General features: G+C 44.2%; 1 protein-coding gene across 1 annotated transcript in view; it reads left to right on the top strand.

Annotated features, from left to right (window-relative positions):
• The first annotated feature begins 1,996 nt into the window (after positions 1-1,996).
• LOC126457643 (uncharacterized) overlaps positions 1,997-22,020 on the top strand; it is a 323,891-nt gene continuing 303,867 nt past the window's right edge. Inside the window, exon 1 of the mRNA XM_050094116.1 lies at positions 1,997-2,146. The gene's annotated coding sequence lies outside the window, so the exon portion shown is untranslated. The remainder of the gene's footprint in view (positions 2,147-22,020) is intronic.

Consider the following 22,020-nt stretch of genomic DNA (forward strand, 5'->3'; position numbering starts at 1 on the left):
GCGTGATGTTGAGGAACTCCCGTGGCCAGCAAGACTTCAGATCTATTCACGATAGAACATGAGTAGTACTAACTCGGACATTAAAGAGCGAGGTGATCCAGTAGTTAGCACAACGGACCCGCATTCGGAAGGACGACTGTTCAAATCTGTGTCCAGCCATCCAGATTTAGGTTTTTCGTGACTTCCCTAAATCACGCCAGGCAAATGCCGGGATAGTTTCTTTGCAAGGGCATGGCCGATTTCCTTCCCCATCCTCGATACAATCCAAGCTTGTGCACCGTCTCTAATGACCTCGATGTCGACTGGACGTTAAATCCAGTCTTCCTTCCTTCGGGCGTTAAAAACGTCCCATCGCCAGTATACGTTATCAAGGATCAGTTACAACAGTTGTTGGTCAGGTTGCCGCACGAGAGGATACAACGGTACCCTTACCAATCGAATCAATGGATGCATGGAGGTCAGAGGGTGTGCAACGCCACAAAGGTAAATAGGCCCATACTGCAAAGTTCTTTGTAAATTTCACTTCATTTTGTAATCAGTGCAACAACATCACATACTTAGAGATAGCTTTTGACAATGTTGACTGGAATACTCTCTTTCAAATTCTAAAGGTGGCAGGGGTAAAATACAGGGAGCGATGGGCTATTTACAATTTGTACAGAAACCAGATGGTAGTTATAAGAGTCGACGGGCATGAAAGGGAAGAAGTGGTTGGGAAGGGAGTGAGACAGGGTTGCAGCCTATTCCCGATGTTATTCAATCTGTATATTGAGCAAGAAGTAAAGGAATCAAAAGAAAAATTCGGAGTAGGTATTGAAGTCTATGGAGAAGAAATAAAAACGTTGAGGTTCGCTGATGACATTGTAATTCTGTCAGAGACAGCAAAGGACTTGGAAGAGTTGTTGAATGGAATGGACAGTGTCTTGAAAGGAGGATATAAGATGAACATCAACAAAAGCAAAATGAAGATAATGGAATGTAGTCTAATTAAGTCGGGTGATGCTGAGGGAATTAGATTAGGAAATGAGACACTTAAAGTAGTAAAGGAGTTTTGCTATTTGGGGAGCAAAATAACTGATGATGGTCGAAGTAGAGAGGATATTAAATATAGACTGGCAATGGCAAGGAAAGTGTTTCTGAAGAAGAGAAATTTGTTAACATCGAGTATAGATGCAAGTGTCAGAAAGTCGTTTCTGAAAGTATTTGTATGGAGCGTAGGCATGTATGGAAGTGAAACATGGACGATAGCTAGTTTGGACAAGAAGAGAATAGAAGCTTTCGAAATGTGGTGCTACAGAAGAATGCTGAAGATTAGATGGGTAGATCTTATAAGTAATGAGCAGGTACTGAATAGGATTGGGGAGAAGAGAAGTTTGTGGCACAACTTGACTAGAAGAAGGGATCGGTTGGTAGGACATGTTCTGCAGAGGCATCAAGGGATCACCAATTTAGTTAGTATTGGTGGGTAGCGTGGAGGATAAAATCGTAGAGGGAGACCAAGAGATGAATACACTAAACAGATTCAGAAGGATGTAGGTTGCAGTAGGTACTGGGAGATGAAGAAGCTTGCACAGGATAGGGTAGCACGGAGAACTGCATCAAACCAGTCTCTGGGCTGAAGACCACAACAACAACAACTCACTCAAGCTGTGAAGTTTCGTTTCGTTCTCTCTTCCCCTTCTGCTTGCTTCACTCTTCTGTCAGGCAGTGTACCTTAAAAGCAGATGTCGGTAGTCCGTATTGGTATGTAAATAGTGGTCAGTAAAACGCAGTCTCCGTCTAGACCTCGGTGGGGGGTTTGCAGAATACCTGTAGCGCGCCTCGCGGTCATGTTGCGGATGAGACCGGCCGCACGCAAACTCGTCTGGAAGAGGCAGCCAAGGTCGGCCGCGCCGGCGTGCTGCTGCTGCTGCTGCTGCTATCGGCGAGGCGGGAAAGCGAGCGTCCGGCCTGTGCTCTGCGCGGCCCGTGGTCCGCGCGCTGGCGGCGCGCCAGTTCAGCCAGCCAGTGCAGCTCGGGGCCTCGCCAGCGACGCACCTGCTGTAGCGCCTCACTTACACGCGCCGCTCAGCTGCCGTTTCGTCCGTGATATCCGCTGCAAAGGACGCCGCAGCTGCTCTCAGCGAAGGATTAAATCTCTAAAACGGTATTTACCTCGATATTGTTCTCCATAGGTTATGCCGTGTAGCGCGCAGCTGAGTTCACGTACTCATCGGTTGAGTGTAGTATCGGTGTGACATACTCCACATAATACTTACTTACGGCAAGATCCTAGTGTGGGTGACCTGTCGCCCAGTACCTTTGTCCAGCCGATAGTGTTTAGGATGTCATGATGATGACTACTGTGCGCTATAGTGCGGTGTTTGTGCCGTGAATGTGTATGGAATGAAACAACCAGAAGGCGTTTTACCCAGTCTACTTCTCTCTTGCTCCCGACCGATGAAAGGCTCACCGCCAAAAGCGTCTACGAGTAACTGTCCGCATGCCACGGTATCGCTGAGAACAACAGAATTTCGTCTCCTACTTCGCAATATAAACTGAGACACTGTCATGCGCTTTCATCTGCTGCCCACTTGCCGGTCTGCATAATTCTCGCGCTCATAAACAGAACAGTCTAACTCACAGACATTTAGTAATCTTAACTAATTTTGAAATGAATCATGTCTTTTTTCTGTTTTATTGTGTGAGTACAGGTGTACTGTTCTGTTAGTACGCCAATAGACACCTCACGGTAGCGCCCTTGCGGCAACTTTTCGGCCGTATCTGTCAGTTGTAGTGTGCCAACCATCCAGCATGGTAAAGGATCTCCCGTATGTGAAGGTTAAAAAATTATCGCATGAAGACCTCGTATGGGATGCTAAAATCACATGTTTAATATTTTTCCCCTAATTTGCCTCATCGTTGTAAAGCTTCTGTTGAAATAACAGGAATGTCGCCGATCAGTACATTGAAGTAAGAGTTTGTCGTGTATCGGCTTTGTCCGAATCACGGTACGGTACATCACATTACTTATTTATTATTGCCGCGCGGGATTAGCCGAGCGGTCGAGGGCGCTGCAGTCATGGACTGTGCGGCTGGTCCCGGCGGGGGTTCGAGTCCTCCCTCGGGCATGGGTATGTGTGTTTGTCATTAGGATAATTTAGGTTAAGTAGTGTGTAAGGTTAGGGACTGATGACCTTGGCAGTTGAGTCCCATAAGATTTCACACACATTTGAAAATTTTTTATTTATTATTAGCCAATGCGTTTAAGTTCGTTTTGGCCTTATTTGTACTGTAGCTTAAGACGTCAAAGTATCTGAAATAATACAGCCTATTTTTTACCAAACAAAACTCTGAAGTTTGAAAAATTGACACAACAATGAAGGATGTCTTATTTCAACTAGCTGATGCCAACTGCAACTCGGAATAAACAGAAATTAGCGTAGACAGTAGACGTGAATCGTCCATTGTGGACATCGTACAAATAGAAATATTATCAAATGGATCAAATGGCTCTGAGCACTATGGGACTTAACATCTATGGTCATCACTCCCCTAGAACTTAGAACTACTTAAACCTAACTAACCTAATGACATCACACAACACCCAGTTATCAAGAGGCATAGAAAATCCCTGACCCCGCCGGGAATCGAACCCGGGAACCCGGGCGTGGGAATATTATCAAAGTACTATCCCCTAAGAGAGTGCAAGGCTGTGTGTTCATCTAGAAAGATGAGAAGAGGAATATCCTTAGCTAGCATGAGTCAGTAACAGTATTCATTCAAGGCGAAAATAAAGCAAAATAAATAGGTAAATAGGATTTTACATTTTCACGGAGTATGTTAACATTCGATGTTCAAAATTTTGAATGTTTTGTAAGTGTATAAAAAAGCTCTGTAGTATCTGCATTCAACGTTATTGATACAGTATTTTACACTAAACCGATTAACGTAAGTTAGCTGCTTACTACATTGTGAATATCCTTCCCTTAATAATCAGCTCACCGGCGTAAAAGTTTTTGGTTATCGTTGGTGCTCAGTATTGGGGTGTTACAGAAGTTGGCAGCCTAGGTGAGCTGTCTTAGACCTCAGTACGTTATAAAAATCACGAAGTTCCTTGTTAACCAGTTTCTTTGGCTTATGTAAAATCCTCCTTACATAACATTTTATCTTATATATCTGATTATAACTGACGTTGATATGCATCATAATAGCGAGCTCCTCTCCAGGTCTTGAAGGCACAAGGGAAGCCGACCGGCCGCCGTGTCACCCTCTGCCTTGCGACGTCATGCAGATGCGTTATAGGGGGGGCATGTGCCCAGCACACCCCTCTCCCAGCCGTTTTGCCCTTTTTCCAGACCACGGAATCCAAGTAGCACCTCAAGTGACATTACGAGGCTGAGTGAGTGCACTTGACAGTACCAGGAATTGAGCCCGGGTCCTCCGCATGGCAGTCATCTACAACTGACCATTCAGCTACAGAGGCGGGGCGCGTCATAATAAGGATTAGTAAATCTACGTGATCGAGGCAGTTATTTTTATACTATGTAGTAATTCTCGCGATCGCAAATTTACTCCAAGATAAAGATTCGGGCTGGGTACTTCTAGGGCTTTCACCATAGCATTAACACATTTAAGCAGACTCAACGCTGGATTGGTGATTGCAATTTTTTGAAGTGTGTCATGAACATTCAACGGGAGTAGTTCTCACAACGTCTGGTCCTTAATTGGAGCGTGATGTGTAAAAAATTTGGAAATTTATGGTAAGATCTTATGGGACCAAACTGCTTAGGTTATCGGTCCCTAAGCTTACGCACTATTTAATTTGACTTAAACTGACTTACGCTAAGGACGACACACACAGCCATGCCCGAGAGAGGACTCGAACGTCCGACGTGGGGAGCCGCACGGACCGTGACAAGAAGCCTTAGACCGCGCGGCTACCCCGTGCGGCCATGATGTGGTGATCAGGGATATTGCTTCTCGACTTTGTTTCCTCTATTGGTCAATTACTTTATTATCCAACTGAGATTAGAATCACTTGGCCTCAGATCAAGTACCACTCTGTTACTGTTGTCATAGACAATCAGGCGAGAACGACAGTGAATGCACATTTTCCACGTATTTGAAATGCGAACTTTCATACGAACTGATCCTGTATTCCAAAGGTTACTCATTTTAGGGGAAGGAAGACACCTTAAGTGTATTCTAGGGAATCTTAACAACCGAAAGCGATTTTAGAAACGGAACTGTGCAATTAATACGATGACAACAGAGGGCAGCAAAGTGTAAATATTTATTATTGCAGGATTATGAATTTCAACATTGTCTCAAAATATTTTAGTTATCTGCTAATATGATACCTATTTTACTGACACGGCAGTAATAAACTAGTCAAATACAAAATATTTGTAGGCAGCTTGCAAGAAATAAGCTGAATTCGGGATAATGCAACTCCACAGTATTAATCAGCTCCCGTCACTGTGTGATCCCTCCCATACCTGCAGTACTTTCTACAGCGCAGATTGACGCGTTGCTGGTCTCCAATCTGTAAGTGAAATTACAGCTGTTTCCCGTTGATATTGAACTTCCTTTCTGAAACGCATTATCAAACCCAATGAGTGTTAGGATATCAGTACAAAGTAGCAAACAACGTGATTTACACTCATCTTCATGAAAAACAGAAAACCTTGAACGACTAGAGATAGGATGTTGATATTCGCAGGACATGTACATTAGTATTTTCTGGACAAATCGATAGCGTTTGAACCATGTCGGTCCGCGGGTGCAAGGTCAACATAGATACCGCGACGCAACACCACCTAGCGTTAAAATATGGCTGCGGCTCTCGTTGTCGCTATAAACCGAAGGTAGTGGAGCAGTGTGACTTGAGCAGTCGTGCAAGATGCCTCGCAGGCGTATGCGTGGACCATACCGTCTAATAAGTGAGTTTGAAAGAGGGCGCGTTACTGGCACGAGAGAATGTGATGCATCTATCCGGCAAATTGCTACTTGTGTGGGACGAAGTGTATCGGTAGCGCAACGAATGTGTGCAGAATGGTTCACGGAAGGCCGTGGAACACAACCAGATGGGTCAGGGCGCATCACCCAGACCACCCCCTCCTCCCCGAGAGGACCGACACCTCGTCCGAATGACATTGCAGGACATATTTGCGATCTCCTCAGCTCTGATGCAGCAGTGGAACAATGTAACACATGGTACAATATCAGGGGAGACAATCCATCGCTGTTTATTACGACATGGTTTGCCTCCCTTTAACGAGTGTGCAGAAACGTGCTAGATGGCAGTGGTGTATGGGTCGATGTCACTGGGGACAGGAATGGCATCAGATAGTGTTTTCTAAGGAATCCAGGCTATTTTTGTTTCGAAATGGTGGCTGCATTTTGGTTCGCCGCAGACAGGGGGAGCAGCATCACAGTGCTTGCATTCGCACAAGACATACAGCGTCAAATCTACATCTACATCTACATTTATACTCCGCAAGCCACCCAGCGGTGTGTGGCGGAGGGCGCTTTACGTGCCACTGTCATTACCTCCCTTTTCTGTTCCAGTCGCGTATGGTTCGCGGGAAGAACGACTGTTTGAAAGCCTCCGTGCGCGCTCGAATCTCTCTAATTTTACATTCGTGAACTCTTCGGGAGGTATAAGTAGGGGGAAGCAATATATTCGATACCTTATCCAGAAACGCACCCTCTCGAAACCTGGCGAGCAAGCTACACCGCGATGCAGAGCGCCTCTCTTGCAGAGTCTGCCACTTGAGTTAGCTAAACATCTCCGTAAAGCTATCACGGTTACCAAATAACCCTGTGACGAAAACCCGCCGCTCTTCTTTGGATCTTCTCTATCTCCTCCGTCAACCCGATCTGGTACGGATCCCACACTGATAAGCAATACTCAAATATAGGTCGAACGAGTGTTTTGTAAGCCACCTCCGTTGTTGATGGACTACATTTTCTAAGGACTCTCCCAATGAATCTCAACCTGGTAACCGCCTTACCAACAATTAATTTTATATGATCATTCAACTTCATATCGTTCCGCACGCATACTCCCAGATATTTTACAGAAGTAACTGCTACCAGTGTTTGTTCCGCAATCATATAATCATACAATTAAGGATCCTTCTTTCTATGTATTCGCTATACATTACATTTGTCTATGTTAAGGTTCAGTTGCCACTCCCTGCACCAAGCGCCTATCCGCTGCAGATCTTCCTGCATTTCGCTACAATTTTCTAATGCTGCAATTTCTCCGTATACTACAGCATCATCCGCGAAAAGCCGCATGGAACTTCCGACACTATCTAGTAGGTCATTTATACATATTGTGAAAAGCAATGGTCCCATAACACTTCCCTGTGGCACGCCAGAGGTTACTTTAACGTCTGTAGACGTCTCTCCATTGATAACAACGTGCTGCTTTCTGTTTGCTAAAAACTCTTCAATCCAGCCACACAGCTGGTCTGATATTCCGTAGGCTCTTACTTTGTTTATCAGGCGACAGTGCGGAACTGTATCGAACGCCTTCCGGAAGTCGAGGAAAATAGCATCTACCTGGGAGCCTGTATCTAATATTTTCTGGGTCTCATGAACAAATAAAGCGAGTTGGGTCTCACACGATCGCTGTTTCCAGAATCCATGTTGGTTACTACAGAGTAGATTCTGGGTTTCCAAAAACGACATGATACTCGTGCAAAAAACATGTTCTAAAATTCTACAAGAGATCGACGTCAGAGATATAGGTCTATAGTTTTGCGCATCTGCTCGACGACCCTTCTTGAAGACTGGGACTACCTGTGCTCTTTTCCAAACATGTGGAACCTTCCGTTCCTCTAGAGACTTGCGGAACACGGCTGTTAGCCTTACAGTGTGGGATGCTGTTGGAAACAACCACAAACCATAGTTGGTGAGCTTTCAGGGAACTATCACGAGTGTGACCTATGTGAATGACATCCTGACACGCACGACCACTTGTTCTTGCACGAGCACATGCCTTCTGGGTGTCACAGGATGCCAGCCTTTTGCTCTGGCGCGTCAGATCACCAGACTTGTCGCCAATCGTAGGTGTATGGGATGTGGTGCAACAATAGGTGCAGCGCTGTGCCCCAGTGCCAACCACAGAAGATGAACTTTGGAACTAGAGAAATGCAGCGTGGATGGCTACAACACAGGATGCCATTCACGCCTTTTGCACATCGATGCCATCATGCATGGAACAAGTTATCAAAGTACATGGCAGACCCTATGTCTACTAGGCAACAGGACACGTAGTGAACCAATGTGACTGAAATGCCAATAATTTCTGCGGAACATTCTAACATACATGTCAGTAGTGCGACGATGGCGGCATGAGGAAAATTTTGGTATCAAACGGATACACTGATTAATTAGGGGAAGGCAGGGCAAGATGGGGAAACTAACTTTAAACCCTTACAAAAGGGACAAAAATAAACAAATTCAAGTAGGTTTGATTATCATTTGTTTACTTAACCATTGAATTACAATAGCATGCAAAGAAACCTGCAAACTTGTTACATTTAGTTGGAAATATCTCGATTAGAAACATAAACTACCAATTCCCGGTCTTGCCCCATATGCGGGGTAAGATGGGGAACTAGCATGAATTCATCTAAAAAAATAGTTCAAATGGCTCTGAGCACTATGGGACTTAACTACTGTGGTCATCAGTCCCCTAGAACTTAGAACTACTTAAACCTAACTAACCTAAGGACATCACACACATCCATGCCCGAGGCAGGATTCGAACCTGCGACCGTAGCAGTCGCGCGGTTCCGGACTGCGCGCCTAGAACCGCTAGACCACCGCGGCCGGCATGAATTCATCTCTCTAAAGCTTAAATAAGGACTGGAATAACGTAATCATGTGACGATAACGTTTCGAAACATGGTTCTGCGAATTGTAGAATCAGGCAGTACGTTTTATTTAGGCCTCTTACATTCACGTAGTACACAAGTGTGGACAGCCTCGTCATCATTACTTTCTGTCCCTGCTCAAGTGTCGTGGGCACCCCGACGCTGAAACACAGATTTCTGTGGCACGTTGAACTGTCGAGCAACCCTGAAAGAACCCATATGACCTTCTATAACAGCATTTACAGCGCCTTCCATTGGCTCCAATGACCAATCTTGCCTAGACGTTCGTCGCCGGTACTTGCGAACCATCTGAAATAAAACACGTGGAACGTACTATTGAGTCGGATCATTCCTGGTAATCTATATTATATAGTAAATACCATATTTCCAATAGTCAGTCGTTAAAGAATAGCAAAAATACTGACTTTGCACGGTTTGTGTATTTTTATTCACCATATAGCCTAAGGCATACTTTGTAATTAGTTAGGAAACGTTGGAATAACGAATATCTTTCTATATACAATTGTATTCAACGTATAATGTACGTGTTCCGCAGCGAGACGATGAGAACGTAATGGTTGAACAAATAGTAGGGGCAAGACGGGGAAGCTCCCCATCTTGCCCCACCCCATCTTGCCCCCTACTATGCTGTCAGGTTATATTACGCCTACATGAACACTATGTAGTGAACATTGACTACTGACACAGCAGTTTACTGTTAATAAGACGTACTATTCAGTGCTGTATATACAGTCTGGACAAATGTTCACGAAACACATGTTTTAGGACCTCGAAAGGTGTAAAACATTGCAAATCAGTATAACAATTGTACGTACCTTGCAAAGCTCACAGAAACCGCCGTGAAACTAAGGTTCAGCAATGTCAACGCACTGGGGCCTGTGTACTGATGATGTTGACGTAGCTATCCACAGATGGCAATACTCAAACTGTAGCTTATAGCCCTTCCCCGTCTTACCCCACCTCCCCGTCTTGCCCCGCCTTCCCCTACATTGTTCAATTAATAACCCACCAATGCTGTTATCCTGCTGGAAAAAATTTCACAATACCACATGAAACCTGCAGCAGATGCACTCAAACTGTACCTTTCACCTACAAGCTGACAGGAAAAAGCCTGGAGTGGAAGGTAATTTATTTTTTGGCAGGAATTATGTTCAATTGACGACATGCTGGTGTCAGACAGAGACGAGTTTAATAAGTGCATTACCTGTAATCATACAGCTGAGGACTATGTCTATCACTGTTTGACATCAGAGTTCGCTACAGAAGACTCCCGCTGCATTGCTCGACAATCAGCCTTCAGCTCAGGTAATCGAAATTCAGGAAGGCCAATACTCACTACCACAACTAATGGAAAATGTTTCACTGTTCTAATTACACATCGAAATTGTCGTGAAAAATACCAGCACTTATAACTGATGGGTAATAATGCAACATACGTACTAGGGACCAGAGAAAATCGTCATCTCAAAACATTACACCAGAAGAGAGGGGCAGCAGTTGAACATGCATTGTCCTCGATGTGTGGTCAGGAACTACCAAACTTAAAGCCACTCTCACCTTCCCTGATCTCTCACTTTTCCTCCCCCTCCCCAGCATAGGTGGAGATACAGGCTTTTACAAATGGATAGCTGCTACCACTTCCACATGATACCTATGTTGATCACACCCTTACTCTCTATCTGATGGCAGAATCTTCAGTCCAATGGAGCCCCAGCGAGCATGTGGCTGCATTGTCCAAGTAGCTGCTATCTGCTAATGACATTGGCATATACAACAGGCTATAGTGTCCCCTGAACAAAGCAAGAGAAAAGATGGTCACCCCGAGTGCAACTTGATCATCTAAAATGTAACCACACTGCACTGCCCCCAGGCAGGAGCACAGTCATCTCGGGCACCCACACACACACTGGACCTATCTCTCCCTATGTTTTATCACCACACCCCTATCATGTCTACTGTACACTGATAAGGAATGCTACCCTCCTCGACATGCATGCAAAAATGGTTCAAATGGCTCTGACCATTATGGGACTTAACATCTGAGGTCATCAGTCCCCTAGAACTTAGAACTACTTAAACCTAACTAACCTAAGGACATCACACACATCCATGCCCGATGCAGGATTCGAACCTGCGGGCGTATCAGCCGCGTGGTTCCAGACTGTAGCGACTAGAATATGGTACTTGCAAAGCAGTGAAGGGGTGATTTAGCAATGGTACAGAAATTGGGAAGCATTCTGCTGTGTCACTGGCTGGTGTTGAAATTGCAGAACATCTGGTGAAATTGCTAAAATTGATTGTGGTATCAACTGCAGTTCTTAGTACAGTACATCCACCCATATTGACAAGGTCTTTCCCATCCATCTACTGGTATGCTGAAAAATGAGGAAACAATGAACTTCAGAATGGAACACCGAGATATCTGCTACCCCTATCAATGGGGAAGATGAGATTAACTGTATAGGTCATCACCTTTGGATAGCTGTTTGGAAACACGCTAAAATGCCACAAGCTCTTCCAGTTTCCATATGTTGGGATCTCTTCCACATTTTTGTCAATGAGAAATATTGCCTCTCTCGTTTATTTTTACCATCCTGTGTGTTGTGGGAGCAGCATAGTTTACACCAAGCAATGGTCAGCTTTCTGTGAGAGCCAATGTATCGAAATGTGTCAATATTGTTTTAGCACCTGACACAGACCTCAAAGACATGATAGAAAAACAAAGTGTATGACAGTGTACAAAGCTGTAGTCATACACTGCTTGTATATGTTACAACTGAAAAACAATGCACTAAACTGCTTATGAAAGAACAACACAGGAACCCTCTCTTGTGATTGATGGTCTGTTGGTTGTGGTCTTACTCCAGTACAGGCAACAAAACTTTACATGAGTCTGTGCAAGTGACTGCAACCACTGGCCACCTGTTCCAGTGGAGCGATACATGTGTATGTAATATGCTCGATGTCAACACACAGACAGTGTTTGTTTTTTGATGTATCGGAAGAGAGAGACATGGTAAAATCTTATAGGAGGTTCTATTACAAGGAGTGGTATGACTGGTGAAAGTTTGCGTAGAGATAGTTCGTAGTTTTTTACCTGCCGGATATTACAAAATAACGACGAGGAGTGCTCTCAAATGTACTAAATGATGTATAGATGCTGATCTGTATAGGTATTTCATATATCTGAAATGAATGTAATGCCCTTGTGTGTGAAAATTTGTGATTTGAACATGCTGAATGCTCTCAAGCTACAACGATTTTGCTCATAAAACTAATAAAAATCGACTAAATCTATTCTTGTGGAATGATGACTGTTTTTATGACTATCGATATGATTGTATGTTTAAAAATGCATGTTACCTCAAGTCCTGTGCTATTTCATACTTCATAGCCTCTAATTATAAAGCAGACATATCTTGAATTGTAGCTCATTGTGGAATCTAGAAATGACAGTGTATTTCCGATATGTGAGTAGATTGCATGAAACAGGCTGTTCTGTGATGATTGAATTTCTTACAGAACTAGAACACAAGAACCTGTTGCTATTGCGAATGATTGTCTGCTGGATGACAGAAATTTTACAAACACATCGCTAGAGGTGAGTTATGGAGCAAAAAATGTCATATGTCATCACACATATAGTATTTGTTTTCTATATATTGGAGGGATCTTACAGGGTAGTCTACTAAGTGATGTTAGGTGGTTCTCTTACAAGACATACTCTCACAATTTGTTTCATAAACGCCAGTGCAATATAGCTTTAGTAAAATGAGATCTGTCATAGTGTACAAAACAACAATCTCCTCTTGAATTATAACTTGTTGTTGTCGAATGTATAATGATTGTGTTTTTTCTGCCATGTGAAAGTGTAAGACTGTAATCTTAATGTTATTTCACATGTCTTAAATGTTTTTAATACACAAGTGCATGACAATTTATTTACAAACACTGATTTGAACGTGGGGGATGCTCTCAAGTCATGTCATTTTGTCCATGAGACTGAAAGAAATCATTCTGACCTCTGGAGCTTGGTCATCTGTAATTGGCAGCAGTGCTGTAGTTTTTTTTCTTCACTTTGTTGGATGTCATAAAATAGCAGGAGGCGAGGGGACAGAGATATGTGAATTCTATACTTCAGTCGAATGTAAAAACTATATCACTTTTGCTCATAAAACTAAATGGAAATGGACTGCACCTATTTTCGTGGAAAGAGGATATTAATTATCGTCACAACTGTGTTTTTTTTAATATATGCTCGCCTATAGGAGGTGCGTAAACATTAAATAAAAGTGTTCTCCATTCGAGAACGGCATGCGGTTTCGGTTGGGAGGTGGTCCCAGTGTGTGTGGGCGCCCGAGGCGGTTGTGGTCCTCCTGGGGATGGTTAAATTTTAGACAGTCAAATTGCACAGTCAAATTGACTGTCATTTATCTTGCTTTGTTCAGTGGGCATTGTAGCCTGTTGTGCATGCCGGTATCGTTAGCAAAGAGCGGCCACATGCTCGCCGGGGCTGCATTGGACTGAAGGTTCTGCCATCAGATACGGCATACGGGTGTGGTCAACATAGGCGTCATGCCGAAGTGGTAGCAGCTGAAAAAGCCTAGTCCCTAGTACATGTGTTGTTTACGACCTGTTGATTATGAGTGCTGGTATTTTTCACGACGATTTCGATGTGTAATTAGAACAGCGAAACATTTTCCATCAGTTGTGGTAGCGTGTATTGGATTTCCTGAATTTAGATTAACTCACCTGCAGGGTGGTTGTCGATCAATGCTGTGGGATTCGTCTGTAGCGAACTCTGACGCCAAACAGTGATAGACGTAGTCGTCAGCTGTATGCTTATAGGTAATACACTTATTAAAATCCTCTATATCTGCTTCTCATCAGTTGAACATATTTCTCCCTCCCTCCCTCCCCCCCCCCTCCCAAAAAAATAAAGATAGTACCTTCCACTTAAGACTTTTTCCTGCCAGCTTGTAAGTGAAAGGTAGGGTTTGAGTGTGTCTGGCACAAGTTTCGAGTGGTATTTTGAAATTTTTTTCCAGCAGGATAACAGCAGTTGTATGGCATCGTCAATTTTTGAGATCTGTTGCGATTTTAGGTGCTCCTTGTGTAGAGCTATGCATATAGTTGTGTAATTAGGACAGATCTTTATGGTAACTTATCTAATTAGGACCGATCTTTACTTCAGTTTCCAACCAAAATAAATAAAGTACACTAATCTAACTTTCCTCTGCTGCATCTAGATAGTTTCCATTGTTGGGGGGTGAGGGGGTGCACTTGTGCTTCCCATCCAGAAGGAGAAGCGTTTGAGTCCCAGAAAGGGCCCATCCATTTTTAATTTCCCGCCAATTCCCGGGTCGAGAGTGGGGTGGGTCGGCAGCACAACCCTGGGAAAATGAAATTCCCACCACAATTCCAAATTCCCACCTAAATTCAAAACTTCGGACAAAATTCGAAACTATCACCAAGCAGTAGCCCAAACTCTTTTAAGTCTAAACTGAAGAGTTTCCTCATGGCTCACTCCTTCTATTCTGTCGAGGAGCTCCTGGAAGAGCTAAAAAATTAAGCAAGTTCCAATGTTACATTGTTGATTTACTTCATTTAAACTTACGACTTGTCACCTGAATATGTTTTTTTTCTATTTCATTTTATCTGTTTCTAATATCGTGTTATAATTTCATGTATTGACTCGTTCCATGACCATGGAGACTTCTCCTTAATTTGGTCCCACGGAACAATAAATAAATAAATAAAAAATAGAGTAGCTGAAAAAAGGAGAAGGGGCAGGGGTGGGGAGGATGGTGTCGGTTGGGGAAAACGCATGACATCATCCTTGGCGTGGTGGTGCGGGTGGTTATAATTAATAGATCAGTTTAATTAATTTGCATATCAATTTAATATCAAAAGTGTCCTCATGCCGCCATCATTCCACGACTCATGTCCTGCGAATATGAACGTCCCATCTCTGGTCGTTCAATTTGTTCTGTTTTTTTCTGAACAAGAGTTCGTTGTTACACATTCTTAATCACATTCATCTGAATTGTTAAAGCTGATGGTAAAATATAAGTGACAAATCTGTTGCCCTTTTCTTGACAGTGTGCATCATGCTTTCAGAGACGTGAACTACGGCATTAAAACAGTTTCTCCGCTGTTTGTACACGCAGCAGGCGCTTGAGGAGGAAATAACCTTCTCGAAGCAATGTTGCGTCTCTCCGTTACGGTATTTGAGTCGTGCTTCACGGTAAATGCCGAAGAATGGTTGACCACTAATCGCAGCGACGCATGTGTAACATCTGTATTCAACGTAGCAAAACTGCAAACCGTTAGTGTTGTCAGCCATGCCTATAATATGATTACGATTACTCCATCCAATAAATCGCGTACTTGAGTATCTAGCAATACTGCGAAAACCTACAAACTTTATACGTGACTCTGCTGTATGACGACGTTAGACAACTACATTTAATTTTTACTCTATATCTTTGTTGAAAAGTGAGCTTTACGTACCACCAACACTGAGAGTGAAAATGGTTACCTTTGCTGAAGTTTATTAACAGTAAATGTGTTGCGCTGAAGTGCAATGCTCTCGATAAAAGCGTAATCGCACAGTAATGCAGATATGACTACATAGGTGGGCTCCCAGAAACAATGCACCGGAGATAAACATTGGAACTCCCGCAGGTTGAGGCAGTACACCCTCCAGGACATTTCCTAAATTAAAAACATTTAAAATTCTGTGGCTAGTTACGTTATGCCTTCATTTACATTGATATGCTACTTTTATTCGAAGTTCTTTTTCAGACGATTTCAACTATATAGTATTACCTTTAAAATAATGCTCGGACGGTTGGCCGTGCGGTCTAACGCACGTCTTTCCGAGCGGGAAGGAGCGCCTGGTCCCCGGCACGAATCCGCACGGCGGATTTGTGTCGAGGTCCGGTGAACTGGCCAGTCTTTGGATGGTTTTTAGGCGGTTTTCCATCTGCCTCGGCGAATGCGGGCTGGTTCCCCTTATTCCGCCTCAGTTACACTATGTCGGCGATTGCTGTGCAAACAAGCTCCCCGCATACACGTACACCACCATTACTCTACCACGCAAACATAGGCGTTACACTCGTCTGGTGTGAGACGTTCCCTGGGGGGTCCACCGGGGGCCGAACCGCACAATAACCCTGGGTTCGGTGTGGCACGGCGGAGGGGTGAAGTGGACTGCGGCAGTCGTAGTGGGGTTGTGGACCACTGCGGCTGCGACGGGGACGGAGCCTCTCCGTCGTTTCTAGGTCCCCGGTTGACATACAATACAATACAATACCTTTAAAATAATATACTAATGTGTGTAGCTTAACCCTAGAACACAAAGGGGGAAAATGTTTCATTGCTACTAAACAGTCGCAAAATTTTGCTACTCGAAATTTAGTCAAACGAAGTCATAATGTATGGGTTATGCATTAGTCAGTTACAATTATTAGACATCCAATGGCTAGCTACATACCAAATTAGGTACAAAATATCTGGTTTTACACGCTGATGAAACCGTAAATTTTTCGAGGGTTTAGTAATGTAAGGCGCCTTGCCATCGTTCGCGCGGCTTCCCCCGTCGGAGGTTCGAGTCGTCCTCGGGCATGGGTGTGTGTGTTGTCCTTAGAGTAAGTTAAGTTAGATTAAGTAGTGTGTAAGCCTAGGGACTGATGTCCTCAGCACTTTGGTCCTATAGGAACTTATCTCAAATTTCCAATATTTAGGGTTAATGTTATCCTTCAGCGTTGGCGCAGACGTTTTGTCTGTTGTTAAACGCAGTTGCGGGCAGTTATCAAATAAGTATTTGGTGGTCCGTTACCTTCGTTGTGTGATTAAGCTCAAGCTCTTAAGATGTATGTTTGTTTTAACATATGTTGGTACGACGGTCGCAGGCACAAGAGGCAGCAAAACTTGGTGCATACACATACTACAAGCAAGAACAACAGCGAACGCGTTTTGTGAAGGGGAAAGCACGCTGCTTTCGAAGGCAGTTTTAGGAAGGTAGAAAGGAAAATACGGGGGCTGGAGGAAAATATGGAAACTCCGCGAGAAACGCATGGCAGAAAATACACTACTGGCAATTAAAATTGCTACGCCAAGAAGAAATGCAGATGATAAACGGTATTCATTGGACGAATATATTACACTAGAACTGACATGTGATTACATTTTCACGCAATGTGGGTGCATAGATCCTGAGAAATCAGTACCCAGAACAACAACCTCTGGCCGTAATAACGGCCTTGATACGCCTCGGCATTGAGTCAAACAGAGCTTGGATGGCATGTAGAGGAACAGCGGCCCATGCACCTTCAACACGATACCACAGTTCATCAACAGTAGTGACTGGCGTATTGTGACGATTCAGTTCCTCGGCCACCATTGACCAGACGTTTTCAGTTGGTGAGAGATCTGGAGAATGTGCTGGCCAGGGCAGCAGTCGAACATTTTCTGTATCCAGAAAGGCCCGTACAGGACCTGCAACATGATCCTGCTGAAATGTAGGGTTTCACAGGGATCGAATGAAGGGTAGAGCCATGGGTCGTAACACATCTGAAATGTAACGTCCACTGTTCAAAGTGCCGTCAATGGGAACGAGAGGTGACCGAGACGTGTAACCAATGGCACCCCATACCATCACGCCGGGTGATATGCCAGCATGGCGATGACGAATACACGCTTCCAATGTGCGTTCACCGAGATGTCGCCAAAAACGGATGCGACCATCACGTTGCTGTAAACAGAACCTGGATTCATCCGAAAAAATGACCTTTTGCCATTCGTGCACCCAGGTTCGTCGTTGAGTACACCATCGCAGGCGTTCCTGTCTGTGATGCAGCGTCAAGGGTAACCGCAGCCACTGTCTCCCAGCTGATAGTTCATGCTGCTCCAAACGTCGTCGAACTGTTCGTGTAGATGGTTGTTGTCTTGCAAACGTCCCCATTTGTTGACTCAGGGATCGAGACGTGGCTGCACGATCTGTTGCAGCCATGCGGATAAGATGCCTGTCCTCTCGACTGCTAGTGACACGAGGCCGTTGGGATACAGCACGGCGTGCCGTATTACCCTCCTGAACCCACCGATTCCAGATTCTGCTAACAGCCATTGGATCTCGACCAACGCGAGCAGCAATGTCGCTATACGCTAAGCCGCAATCGCGATAGGCTGCAATCCGACCTTTATCAAAGTCGGAAACGTGATTGTACGCATTTCTCCTCCTTACACGAGGCATCACAACAACGTTTCACCAGGCAACGCCGGTCAACTGCTGTTTGTGTATGAGAAATCGGTTGGAAACTTCCTTCATGTCAGCACGTTGTAGGTGTCGCCACCGGCGCTAACCTTGTGTGAATGCTCTGAAAAGCTAATCGTTTGCATGTCACAGCATCTTCTTCCCGTCGCTTAAATTTCGCGTCTGTAGCACGTCATCTTCGTGGCGTAGCAATTTTAATGGCCAGTAGTGTAATATGATAGTAAGTTTATGGTAAGAGGAACGCTAATTCGAGTGCAAATGAAAATAGTTAAAAACGTAAATTAGATACAATGTCATCTCTGATAGGCTAAACTACAGACATTATATAAAGGTTACGTGGTGAAATGATAACAGGGTCACGGTAGCCTTTCGCATGTACGTGATATTGAACTTAACAACTTAGTTTGTGTAACAGCCTTCATTCTCAATGGATACGAGTACGAACATCTGTCGAGCATTAGTTCCTTGGTCAGATTTTTTTAAATCTTTGCATGTCAGATATTCCAAGAAATTAAAGTTCCTATAAACTGAGTTCAGTAAAGATATCACTATCAACCAGAAGACGTAGGTCAAGACATGCATCCACGGCTGACCTTGGTAAATAGTTGTCGCATATTAGTGCTTAATCCTGATATAGTTGATGCATATCCCCGAGACGCAAGTAGTTTTCTATGCCGGAATTTGGGGTGCAAGAAAACGGCCCTGGAAGAGGGGAGCGGCGTGTTCAGTTTCAAATCACTAAATTGTGTTAATAAAGGATTTTTGTTGTACACTTTGAGCTGTACTTCCAAAGAAAAAGGCTGTAAATAGAGCAGTGGCAACGTAGTCCACTCGCGGAAGGTCAGGCATGCGCAATTAGGATATGGGAGCGGTCGTGTGACTAGGGCCTCCCGTCGGGTAGACCGTTCGCCGGGTGCAAGTCTTTCGACTTGACGCCAGTTCGGCGACATGCGCGTCGACAGGGATGAAATCATGATGATTAGGACAACACAACACCCAGTCACTGCGCGGAGAAAATCTCTGACCCAGCCGGGAATCGAACCCGGGCCCTTAGGATTGACAGTCTGTCGCGCTGACGACTCAGCTACCGGGGGCGGACATGGGAGCGGTTAGGCGGCTCTTTTGTCGATGTACAGTGTCCCTTTGAGGACGACCCAATTGAGAGTGTTGTTGCTGCGTGGCTTTGAAGCGAAGAGTGTTGATTTCAACGCCCTGAAGCGTGTTTTCAATACGTGATCTACGTTCGTGGATTAAAATCGTGGTTGACCATGGCAAGAATGCGTCAGAATGTTATCGACGATTGCGTGAAGCCGGTGGCGAGACTGAATTATGTACACGGCGGTTGCACGTTGGGTCAAGGTGTTTCGTGCGGGTCTGAATGAGACTGCGGATTTGCACGGCACAAGTCGGCCGTTCATACCTCAATATCGAATTGACGATGTGAATGGCCTTGTTTCCGTAGACCATCGATGGACTGTCCGGGAACTATCCGAAGGGGTTTATCTCAGTCATCAAATGGTGTAGCACATACTGACGAAATATCTTAACACGGGGATAATAGCATCCTGTTGGGTTCCACATCGACTCACCGACGCACAGAAATGACAGCAGTATGCACTGGCTGGCATCCCCTGGACAGATACCGCAACGGAGAGGCATTTGTGCAGGGTATTGTCACGTTGGATAAGACGTGTGCACGAGATTACGAGCTTGAATTAAAGCGTTAGTCGAATGAATGGCGTCACCCGGCTTCGCCACATCCACAAAAATTTCGACAGGAATCCAGTCGTGTGAAGATCTTGCTGATTGTAGCGTACGACTGCCGTCAGCGCGACTGCTATTGCCGATTTCTGACGTCTGTGTCCGACGAAGCGGCGCGAACGTCCACGATTATTACGGAACGATCGCCGTATTGTGCTGCATCACAACGCACTTTGGTCATGTCGCAAACAATGTCAATCATTTATCGCAACGGTGGCATTGGGAGTTCTCTGTAACACCCTGCGTACTCACCAGACATGAGTCCTTGTGACTTGGACCTCTTTCCTGAATTTGAAGGAGCAACTCCGAGGCCGCCGATTTCCTGACGTGGCATCTGCACTCCGCGCAGTAGGGCGCCCTGCCACTGTCGTCAACACAGGACTCCTTGTCAACGCTCCCAAACGGCTTACCGACATTTAGAAAAAGGCAACAGACTTTGCGGTTGACTACATTAAATGAATGTAATGCAGTTGTATATGCTGGTTCATTAAATTTGCGTTCTATCAATGTTGCCACTACTGTATTTACATACCTTGTATTTACTTGCCAGACCAGTACTGGTACATATCCGTGGTCTTAGATACAAAGGACAGCCGCGCGGGATTAGCCGAGCGGTCTTAGGCGCTGCAGTCATAGACTGTGTGGCTGGTCCCGGCTGAGGTTCGAGCCCTCTCTCGGGCATGGGTGTATGTGTTTGTCCTTAGGATAATTTAGGTTAAGTAGTGTGTAAGCTTTGGGACTGATGATCTTAGCAGTTAAGTCCCATAAGATTTCACACACATCTGAACATATTTAGATACAAAGGATAAACAAACAAATGTTTGCATATGGATGTCGATAACACAGAGCGTTTTGTCGACTCTAACTAGAGACATAAGATTACTTGTATACTGTCCACGTCTACAACAAACGGCCTGTTTGTCAAGAGTAAAATCATCACGATGGTTAAAACGATGTGGATTGAGAATACATAGAACCTGACTAAAACATGTCATTATAGGACCATGGATGGCAAGAACTGTTGTGAATTATGCAGTCAGGTGAAATGGGTATTCACTTGTGACCTTAGGGGGTATCCTTGTGTTCACAGTGTACTCGAAGAGGGTCATCTACTTAATGGCGATAGTATATAACTTTATTAATCAGGTTATTACGAGCTGCAAAGAACTTGTTTTCAACGTGATCTAAAAATATATTTGTGAGATTTCCACACTCTTCGTATTAAAAAAGAGTCAGCCGACGAAACGAGATTGGTTTGTTATTTTATTGCAGTGGTATCACATTTTCGATAATACAATTAGTTTGTTTCGGAAAACTTGGCTGCATATTGGCTTCCCCACAGAGAACACTGTGGGATCACACATTATACACAACATGGATAAGAATCAGACATATACCCAGTCCAGCGTATATAAAATAGTAATTATGTTATAACTGTGGTAATGTTTACGTTGGGCAAACCGTAAGGAGCTTCAAAACGAGATTTAGGGAACATGTCAATGTTCGTGAGCCCAACCTCTTCGCATTTATTGCTCATTTAAGAGAGTACAAATATTCTGCTGATGACATATCTAAGAACCTCGCCATTCTTCGCGGGGCAGAAAACCGTAGATTATTGAATGTGCTAGAAGAAATGCAATTTCACAATCACATGACGAAACTGCCGGACATAATTCTTGACCAACAGACAGTTACGCAGAGGTATACATAAAGAATATTTACAATGTTAACCACATAATTTCAGTTGTAGTTTTCTCCAGTTTCCTGCATGCAAATTCGACTGCAGTTTGACAAGATAAACTAGTGAGTCCTTAGATCCAGGTCAAGGTTAGAAACATCGTCCGAATGGTGGTCTTGCTCAGTGTGTTATTTATATAATAACTGGCATCCATTTTTGTCTCTTTATATATTCCACTCTTATATACTATTTGTCCAAATGCTGTATTCAATGTACATAGCTAGTGCATTCCACAGATCTATGTAGGTAAGGTCTCAGAGGCAAGAAGATATCAGTACCGTACTGTAACACCCTTTGCCCTGATAACCGTTCCATGTTTTCTTGCTGCAACTGTAGCTTCTGATACTGCC

The sequence above is a fragment of the Schistocerca serialis genome, chromosome 2 (assembly GCF_023864345.2).
Source record: "Schistocerca serialis cubense isolate TAMUIC-IGC-003099 chromosome 2, iqSchSeri2.2, whole genome shotgun sequence".
In the NCBI taxonomy this organism is placed as follows: domain Eukaryota; kingdom Metazoa; phylum Arthropoda; class Insecta; order Orthoptera; family Acrididae; genus Schistocerca; species Schistocerca serialis.